The sequence below is a fragment of the Maniola hyperantus genome, chromosome 11 (assembly GCF_902806685.2).
Source record: "Maniola hyperantus chromosome 11, iAphHyp1.2, whole genome shotgun sequence".
Lineage (NCBI taxonomy): Eukaryota > Metazoa > Arthropoda > Insecta > Lepidoptera > Nymphalidae > Maniola > Maniola hyperantus.
The window spans coordinates 10509076-10520295 of NC_048546.1; positions in this window are offsets into that span (position 1 = coordinate 10509076).

Sequence of the window (11220 nt, forward strand, 5' to 3'; positions counted from 1 at the left end):
CATGTTTTTACTATACAGGTTCAACATCTGAGTCTACAGAAGAGTTTGTATATTAACTATCAATGTAGAATTGAATAGAATATTCAAGAAGATTCTAGAAGAAAAGTAGGCGCCCACTAATAGAAAGTCGGTAGCACGCACAGCTGATAACCTTGGCTAGTTTTAAAATTGTCTACGGAATCCTTTTACCATTGACTACGATTGACACTTAACCAACTTTTTTACACTCAGGAACGCGTTCGTGAGGGCACGGAACTCGGACGGATTATTATTTTTGTAACATCTGCGTGTGTAATTCTAACTAGATACTAATAGATAACCGCGGCTGCTTTTTATGCGTTACGTTTTTTAACCTTTTGTTCGTTTTGATACCAAATGCGCTTTATTTATGGGGGGACAGCACAATGAACGTTTATGAATCGGGGTTCCACGTATAAATGACAGAAGTTGCACTTGTGGCCACTTGTTATTAATTGAATTTTTTATTAACTTCATAATACTTAACAACAAGTGCATTTTATACATTTTGGATTGTTAATACATTTTCGGTAAATCCTTTGAACATAGGAGAGACTTTTTCAAAAAGCCATTCGGTGACCGCTTCCAAATTAATTTATTCTTGATAAAGTTACAAAAATAAAGATAACTCAGCCAAATATAGGTAAGTAGTTGGCAAATCTATCATTGAAATCTATCTAGGTTTAGATATAAGGTGCCTTGGGGTAAACGCAAGGGTAAGTAGATGCGAAAGTTCATTTTTCTAGCATTAGGTACCTACTACTAGCGTTATTATACTGCTAGGATCACCTGGCTAGAAGCCATTTTTATTGTCCTTGGCAGTCCAGGTGTCACGAGTCACTAGTGTCACGTGCATTAGATCGCACGTGCATTATAATTATAGATTTTTTCAAAGAAGTGATTTAAGTACTTACCTACCATCTACCATAGATAGAGACCATTGACCTGTACTTACCTACTAGAAAAATAGTAGAATTTCATAGCCCCAATATCCGAGTAAGTACACCCTTGAGAATAATAAAGTTAGAAACAAGAGTAAAGCTACTAATTATTACCTTTAAAACCCGGTCAAGTGCGTGACTCGCGCACGATGGGTCCCGTACCCCATTGTACAAGAATTATTAACACTTTTTAATTTTTTTTGTGATGTAACCACACGGATTTTTGATTTTTCCCCTTACTTGTGTTATTTAAAGACATTACTACCCGCCAAATTTCATGATTCTAGATCACACGAAGTACCTGCCCTATAAGGTTTTTATTCCCTTGACGAATCTTGCCAGACAGGCAGACAGACAACGAAGTGATCCTGAACGAAGGGAAAAACAGGAACCCTCCTGTTCTTCCCCGGAGATACAGAACTCTAAAAATATAAAAGTTAGCCTGCTAATTATGTCGAAAACTTAAAAAATATAATGCTCACACTCTAAAGTCCAAATAGTCACACTAATTACGTAATCCGACTCCCGTGACCGAAATAAATTAAAAAGTCTAGAATACGCCGCATTGTGGCGGCGAAATGTAAAGAAATCGTCCTCTGATACAGAACAGAATTATAATGAAGTGGCTTTGTTACCTAAACTTTTAGATACAGTTTTAAAATTGAATTCATACGAACACAAAGGACTGAAATATTGGTGTAATTTTATTTGATTACGTTTCAATTTTATGACTATGTAATAGCTTTTTAAATTATAAAAGTTCCGAACAACCTACCTATATTTTTATATTCAAGAAATAAATAACTAGATGCCAGCTAAGTTTTAAATTAAGTTATTTACGCCTGCTTAGGTTCGAATTAAGCTAATAGACCAGGAGATAGTAGGTAATAGAAAATTCCCAGTCATTCGTTACTACGATTATGATGAACCGTTTAAATTATCTTACATCTTCCATGTATAGCTGTTAGAGGAGGTAAGGCAGTTTATTTTTAGACCACTGTCACTTACCAACAGATGAGACCGCAGTAAAGCCTAATCTATTTTTTTTAATGTAACCGTATAATAAGAAGTAGCCTATCTTTGTCTCCAGGATGCACGCTATCTTTGTACAGTTCGCGACATGTCGAGATGGCGATCGGGGTATGAGGCGGGGGGACGCCCCGCACATGCGCACGTCACCCGGGCTATCTCGCTCCGGGTTAGCGCGGGAGCTGTGCGGGTGTGCGGGGCGTCCCCACTCCGATTGCTATCTCAACCTGTCGCGTACCATACCAAATACTTAGATGATGCCCGCGTCTTTGTCTACGTGGATTTCGGATTTTTTAAATATTTCTCTAGAACTCTTTGATTTTCCGGGACTAAAAATAGCCTATGTCCATCCACGGGATGCAAACTATCTCTGTACCAAATTTTATCAAAATCAGCTTAACGAGAGGGGCCGTGAAAATGTAGACAGACAAACAGATAGGACAGACACTTTCGCAAATATTTTACGACTCTACATCTTTCCGTCTCTTGAGGGCTAATAATTTTAACTAGGTATTGTGAACTCATGCACCGCTGTACGCTGGACCCTACCCGATGCTAACCTAATAAGCATATTCAATTCTATCCACTTAATATTTTTTGTGACAAGGGTATACTCCCTAACCGCATATGCCGGATTTTGAACTAAACCTTTGTGGTTTATTGGTGATCGCACATCAAACAAATGCCTGATTTTTCTACACATATGAGATCTGGTTGTAGAAATCGCGTGATTCCATTTATCGATGGTGGTTTTATAAAAATACCAACAATTACTTTTATAAAAACTAACAATGTATAAAACAAGTAGCCGCGTTATCCGCGTTAGTCCGTGTTAGCGAAATTCATGTATCATTTCACAAGGAGGTGCCAAAGTTCAGTGATAGGATAGGTACAGCTATAACTGATTACCTATTCCTTTGGTTCCAAACCAGACTTTAGTGGTTGGTTGGTTGGTTTGGTTGGTGGTTTGTTGGTTGTGGTTTGGTTGTGGTTGGTTGGTTGGTTGGTTTGGTTGGTTTGGTGGTTGGTTGGTTGGTGGTCGTGAAAAATATTTTCACCTATCATCCTGTAACTTTAGATACAACTTCTCCACACGAGTGAAACCACATGTAAATCTATTATGAGTAATGACTATATTCCTAATTATTTAGAAACTTAATTGTATTATTTACGAGTAGGAACAAAATTACTTTGTTCACGTTTACAACACGAAATAATCTGCCAAGTCGTTTAAGCGGTCTCATTAGCTTGAGTAAACATTACAATCATTATTGTATTCTAACAATTTTTGAACCCAACATTGCAAAATCACTGACATTTACGATCAGGAATTTTAATAATATTATTATGTTCAACTTCAAATATGTTAATGTGCTTTTAATCTTTTAGCACTTAGCAGAGACGCAGGGTGCAGACTTAAGTCTAGACAAAAATAAGAATTATTCTATTCTAGACTATCATTTATTATGCCCAATTATACCCGTTATTTACATTAAAAAAAAATTATAATATCTTACAAGATTACAAATTATTAATACTTTAAGTTTACAATAAAACTTAAAGGTAGCCTTATCTAATTACTGTACAAATCATAGCCGCGTGGAATGATGCCAAGAATACTGGCCTGGCTGCATTTGACATTTCCACGCTGGACAGCTAGGCTGATCCTTAGCGCAAGAAATGAGCCAGCCTTTCTGTCACCAAATGAGATTATTAACTATTAATCGCGGTGAAATGTCTCGTAAAAAAAATATTTGAATACAAATCAGTTTTATCGTGTCTTAGGCCTGCTCCACAACAAACTTATCGCAAAGATCTTCGCACTACAACTTACACTTATGAAGCTTTTAGACCCTCCCTCTTAAAAATGTACCTAATAGATAACCACCAATAGATTTGTATGACTAATTTTAGCTCGCAGGTGGTTTTTGAAACAAAATATATCAAAAATAGAGATTATAGGGGATACGATTTACGAACGCACCCTTTCGAATGATATAACAAGATAAAGGTTAAAACTACAACTAAAAACACCACCTGCGCGGATAATTTTAAATGCGAATATACCTACCTATCTATCAGTGTGTCTGTCCATCTGTGAGCTTTTACGACTCAACCACTGAACCGACTCTGACAAATTTTGGCACAGCTGGAGACGAACCAAGAACACTTTTATCTTGGAAAACTTAGTTCAAGAGTTCGCATGAGGTTTGTAAAGCTACGGGACTACAGAGGACGGGTCTCCTCTCAGAATGAGCAGGGCTTAGGTCATAGGCCACCACGCTGGCAAAGTGCGCATAGGCAGACTTGACACACCTTTGAGAACATTATGGAGAACTCTCAGACATGCAGGATTCCTCACAATGAGTGACATTTAATTTCTCAAAGCGCACATAATACCGAAAACTTACAGGTACGTGCCCGGAATCGAACCCCCGCCAAATGGACCACCTAAATAGGAGGCCGAGGCCACCACCACTTAACCCATAACTGGTAGTTGGATAAAAAAATTATACGACTATTAAAATAACTCACAGATGTTTCCTAAAACTTACCTCCTATCAAAAATAGAGATTAGGGGTTAAGGGGCCCGCCCTATAAGGATGATAATTAAAAATAATATGTTATCGTTCTGAGATCTCGAAACCACCCAGGTAACGTTGCGGTTGTTTAACGGAAGTGATTAAAATTACAAATTCTTAGATCTACACATGAATATTTTTATAGTGTTAGAGCTCCTGGGTTCAATTCTAGAGTCCTTACGGAATAGCGTCGTGTTTGACGTCTCCATAATTATATTTTTTGGCGAAACCTCTAATCAAAAAAATCTCTGAATATCTACAAAAAATAAGCTAATCTTTTTGTGGCTAAAATATGATGTAAATATTTTGCTTTATGTAAATACGTGCTATACAGCGCGGTTAATTTTAGTTTAGGTAATAATAGAATTGTGGTCACTATATTCCGGAAAATAGAGTCATCTTAACGTGATAAACACATTTGTAGTAGGAATTTGTTACTATACCTAGAGGATAAGTAGGTAAGTACTCACTAAGTCGTTAGTAATCAAATTAACAAAAACCTTTTAAATAATACTAGCTGCCCCGGCAAACTTCGTACCGCCTAACAGTCAATTCTTTTTCAGGATATTTTTAAAATTATTCTCTCCGTAAGTACCATCCCCGTACTTCAAGGAATATTATGAAAAAAGAATTAGCGAAATCGGTTCAGCTTTTCTCGAGATTTGCGATCAGCAACACCTTCAGTGATTCATTTTTATAATAGAGATTAGCTATATTGTTAGGTATTCCGAACCTGCGTATTTCAAAATTATCGCGATTTCTTAATAATATAATATTATGTCAATTATTGACTTTCTATTTAAGAGCACACTACAATATAAGTAGGTAGCTAATTATAGCGCTTTTCTTTAATTTTTTTTACTTGGATTTTAACTAGCCCGCTAGGCCTTGCTTGGCTAAAATACAAATGCTCTTTATTCCCTATCCCTGTAGGAACTTTGAAAAATCGCGCCTGGTTCTTTGCCTACATTATAAAGGGAACCCTTGCAAAGTTTTAGTTTTCTAGGTTTACTAGGTACGCTAGATGGGCTGGGCGTTGATGAGTCAATCAGTGAGTCAGGACTTTTACAGGATAATATAATTATTATAGTCTATTAATATTAACGTACTTATTCTTTGTATTAAATATATTCTAATGGTAGGTATAGTTTTGTAGTTTGATACTTTTTAAAAGATTCCCCAAATACTTAGTATGTACTTAGTTGATTTAAGAAGCCTATGATTGGTGCAGCAACGTCCTAACGTTACGAGATAATTAGGTAACATTTCATAATTCATTTTCAGTTTCACCGTTTTCACGTGTCACATTTTGTAAAAACATTAACATATTTGTGCTGTACAAAAAGTTAATGAGCTCATACCGACCAGGAACATATGCGTGACATTCTTTGCCTTCAACACGTATTCTCCTGCGAATTTAGGGCCCGGCGCAGCGCAGACGACGGACAAAAATCTTTGAAGAACTAACATTTTCGTAGCATCGTTGTGTCGAGTTAGACAATTTTTCTAATGAAAATTCACTGAATCAAAAGTATCTATTGTCAACTTATATTCGCTAGGTATGTACCTAATGTAGGTATACATTTACATAATATTATTTGTTTGGAAAAATATACGTACCTACTTATTATTTTCCTTTTGCTTCATCAAATTTAAACTTTTTTTTTTTTAATTTATTTATTCATATTAATTTTACAGAGTTTCCTACATATCTATCTCGCCAAACTGTTGGGCCAGTTTGTTGGCGAGGTGGCGCTCTTAATACTATGTACATAACTTACTACTATATTTCCTTAACGCTATTCACACACCTATATCTATTCTTATAATAAAACTGTACTACATACTAACTTAAACCTACCTACTTCACTAAAAGATAAACTAACACAATTGAGTATACTAACAACTTACTAATAAATAACCAAAGAAAACACAAAAACACAAATTAATAATATGAACTTGAAAAGATATATTATAAAATATTTTAAAAAAGACGCTTGAGATTTATGCTACTATCAATCCGGGACCCAGAAAAAACTTCGAAAATTGAAAATACCAATTATTAGTTCATGGCCACAATTTAGTTTTTTTTGTATGATGTACCTAACCACAAATTCACGGTTTTCAAATTTTTCCCCTAATGTCTTCTCTAAGATCTACCTACCTGCCAAATTTCATGATTCTAGGTCAACGGGAAGTACCCTGTAGGTTTCTTGACAGACCGACAGACAGACAAACAGATAACAAGGTGATCCTATAAGGGTTCCGTTTTTCCATTTGAGGTACGGAACACAGCGACAGCGACACTTTATTAGATATTTTATCCAATGGACAGTTTTGTTGAAGCATCGTGGATTTAATGCTCAAAGCGTCGTGTTCCTAGGTCAAAAATCTCCTACAAGAACAGCTATGGCCACGCTTCGCGAACTTTTACCCTTCGATGACATTAATTGTTCGCCGTCTGCGCCAACGCTGAAGTAATTCCTTAGTGTCTTCCTTCCACCAATGATCGCGGAACATTTATTTAAAAAAAAAGGTGACTCCACCCATCGGCGGAAACAGCTGCACTCAATAATTACTATTCTGGTTCTTGAGCATTGGGCAAATGTATAATAAATAATTATAGGTAGACATGTGGGACGTTACACAAATTCGCTAGTTCATATTACTAAACTTTAGATTTAGCTTGCGCCGTCGTATGCAAGTACATAATATTACCTATTTAGGATTTTTAAACCGATTTTCTGCAGTGAAAATTTCCTATGTCCTTCCTAAGTCCGTCTCTACTCTCCAGGGTACAAACTGTGTCGAATTTTGTCAAGATCAGTTCACCGATTAAGCCAATAAAAGGTCCGTCAAAACGGACACACAGATAACTTTTCACATTTATATAATATTATTAACTATGGCTCTATACTAACTTTTACTGGCTTTATTAAGTACAACAGGAATTCAAATTAGAAATGAGAAGACCTGTAAGAGAACCAGTGTAATCCACCAACTCAACGGGTTGCGAAGCTGAATAGCAATGGGCGCGGATCAAATACTTCGAAGAACAGATAGACGTCGGGATTTCAAGATGCTAGAATCATGGCAGTGCAGCGTTGGCAGTAGAGACATAACATCAAACGAGTCGCAGGGAGCCGCTGGATTCAGGCGGCACGGCGCAATACCGTGGCGTGTGGCAGTCTCTACAAGAGACATGTATCTTCATTCTCTAGCACTAGTCTATCAATTGAAGACGACGCGTGACCATAAAATTATAGAAGAAAGATTTCGACGACAAAACTCACAATATTTATATCATATCCATACTGATTAATTATAATCTAACCCATAATAGCAAACCTGTACTTTTTAACAAACCTATAATTTGTAGATATGGCAAACATATTTTACAATATAGAAATAGAAACATTCAAAGTTACGACTAGTAGGTAAATAGGCGACTAATGAATATTATTTGTCTACGAAGTTGTAACGGTGTTTTATTGTGTTATAGGCTAAAGCCAAATCTCAACACCTACGCCTCGACGACGTCAACTTTAAATATTTCTTTGACTATTATTGGTTCACAGATAATAAAATAGATACTTACGATTTGTTTGCATATAGATAAGTAATTATTATTAGGAATCATTAATAATAGGTAATTTTTTTTTATTGATGATAAGTTTTTAGCTTAACTGTGATCTTACCTTCGTAACTTAAGTACGAATTACTAAATGATGCCCGATACTTCGAGTGAATTTAGGTTTTCTAAAAAAACCTGTGGGAACTCTTTGATTTTCTGGCATGAATAAGCCTAGCTATCTATGTATCTTTCATCGAAATCGGTTTAACAGATGGGCGTTGAAAAGGTAACAGATAGATAGACAGACTCAATTTTGCATTTACAATAAATTATGGATGTCTTATGTCATGTCTATGATGCAATCTTAAGTTGGAAAAGGCATAACACTTGAATAAACTTAAATAATGAATATGTATATTATTTACTTCTACGAGTTTTCTTCTATATTGGATGATGGATCGATAATTTTCCCCATAGAGTAGCAAATTATCGCGGCCAAAGCTTCCCGCCTGACTTTCACTAAGAAGATCATTTCCAAAATGACTCAACTATGAATCTAACGCGAGACATTTTTCTTGCAAGATAGTCTTGCAAGTAGGTATAAGGTAGATGTCTGAGGGTCTAAATACTTTAAAATTCAATCAAGGACAGGACATTTTATAACAGGACAATTATTTGAAAGCGCAAATTCAGTTCATATATTGAATGGCCAGGGCAAGGATTTTTGCATACGACCGCCTTTTAAACTGCATAAGCATAAAACAATGCTTTTTTATACCACAATCGAAACTTTTATAATAAACCTGTCACGGAGAGCGATAACGTCACAATCTTAAAAAGCCTAAGCGCCGTTCACGAGGACATAAATGTTTATAGAATCATAAAGCAGGACCAATCTATTGTTCGGTGCTACGTGGAGACATAACTAATCGAGCCATTCCGCTTTTTGTCTCCGCCGGACACATAATCAATTGTCACCTTGACTTTAAATATTTTCCACACAAGCTGGGGATATTGGAGGCTTGATCTCAAGTAGGGTTGCCACCTTCCAGATACGCGCTTACTTACTATTGATACCTATACTTACCTGTTGATTACTGGACTTTTCTGTCATTATGATAATAGGTATAACACTAGTCGAATAACTTAGTGCCACAGTTATATATTTTTTAAACATACTTATTATGAAATGTGACGTAGTCATATTATATCGTAGATAGATACGTCACATCAAACTTTCGCAAAATAAAATTACTAAGTATAGGTAATACGAAAGTCAAAAATTTAACTAACACTTTTTCTTATTCTTAGGGAGTTTCTCTACATCACTGACTACTTTTCGGTAAGTATAGAAAAGTATTTGGTAAAACAAATAAATGCAGATACCAAATTTTATTTCAAAAACACTTTACAGTTAATTTCAACCTCCAGTGTGTCTGTTAATAATGACTCTAGCTATGTTTATGAATACACAAGAGTCAACGTAAAATTTCAGGATATTTTGAGACAACCCTAACCTCAAGCCCATTCAGAACTGGTTGTAGGATAGAACGCCGTCTACAACAAACGTTGGAGTATCGTATTGCACAGAAAAAGGTGATGAGTGTTCGATTTGTAAGTATTGGCGGGAATGAATGACTCTCGGCTCAAAACACGCCTTGGACGATAGACGCGATTTAGAACCGATCATTCGATATGTAATCTCAACGGATCATGTTACGGTGACCTATCTCTGAAGTCCAGCAGGTCCGGCAATACCAATATCTTAATTATTATTATGGTGGTTAAAGTGGAAGTGGAGTCGCGGCCATAGAATTCTAAATAGGGTGGTAGAAATGGTATCTGCATATGGTGTTTGTTTGTTTGTTGGTTTATTGGTTTGTCCTTCAATCACGTCGCCACAGAGCAACGGATCGACGGGATTTGCATGGGTAGTTGGGTATAGTTAAAGACCTGGAGAGTGACATAGGCTACTTTTTATCCCGGGAAATCAAAGAGTTCCCACGGGATTTTTAAAAATCTAAATTCACGCGTACGAAGTTGCGGGCATCAGCTAGTAAAGTATTTAATGAGAGAAAATGTCACCGATGTTCCAATTCCAAAAACTTTAAACTATGAAATAGGTAACAGTGGATTTTTTTGGATTTTCAAATTAATAAAATAAAATAAAAGGGTTATTCCCGCTGAGTCACACACCCCCGTGTGTAACACTGTGACACAAGGTGCCAACAATTTCAAAACATTCCCGTTGAGTAACACTGTTACACGAATTTTTTGAACTTGTTGGCACCTTGTGTCACACCTAGGGTAAATAAAGTAAAATAACTCAATCAGAGAGAAAAAATCAGCTCAATTTGCAGAAACTTTCTCAGAGAAACACGATTTGGCGGTTTAAACCTTTGGAGTTAGGTTTTCACTCGTAGGTATCATGATTTCATTGTCAGTTCGCGGTAACATGGTCGTATGGGCTGCGTATAGTGTGCCTCATGAGTTATGCATTTCACCGAGAAGCTTTCAAGGAAAAATAGTAGGCAGTATATATAAGACTAATTCAGGCATTATTACCTACAGTGCACAGACCAGTGGTGTTGCAACAAATGCGGCGGTACAAAAAGGGTACAAAATTCGTAATTTTGGGTCATATTCGTACCATCGAATCTTCATTCGTACTTTTTTCAAAGAGACTTATAATTAGGACTATTTTGTCTTTTGTGACTTTTTTACACCTCAAAATATGATCAGTGCAAATACATTTTTCGCCTCAATTTCATGCTAATTTCAAAAATGATCTGGCAACACTGCGCGGCGTATCAGTCGCGAGCCACGGATGCCCACCTCTACAGACTATAAGATATTGGCTGTCTTCGGACCTTGTCCAATGGACTTGGAAGATAGGACTGTCTACTTAGTCATGATAATTAGCAATAACCGGCTCAGTAAGACTTTCTTATCAATATTATAAATTATAATTAAGTTTCGATCCTTCATCCTACAACTAACAGTCTGGAATTCTTAGAGAATTCTGCGTCTATTTGAGGCGCTGTGATTACCTAAGTTTCCTTCTCTCTCGCACATT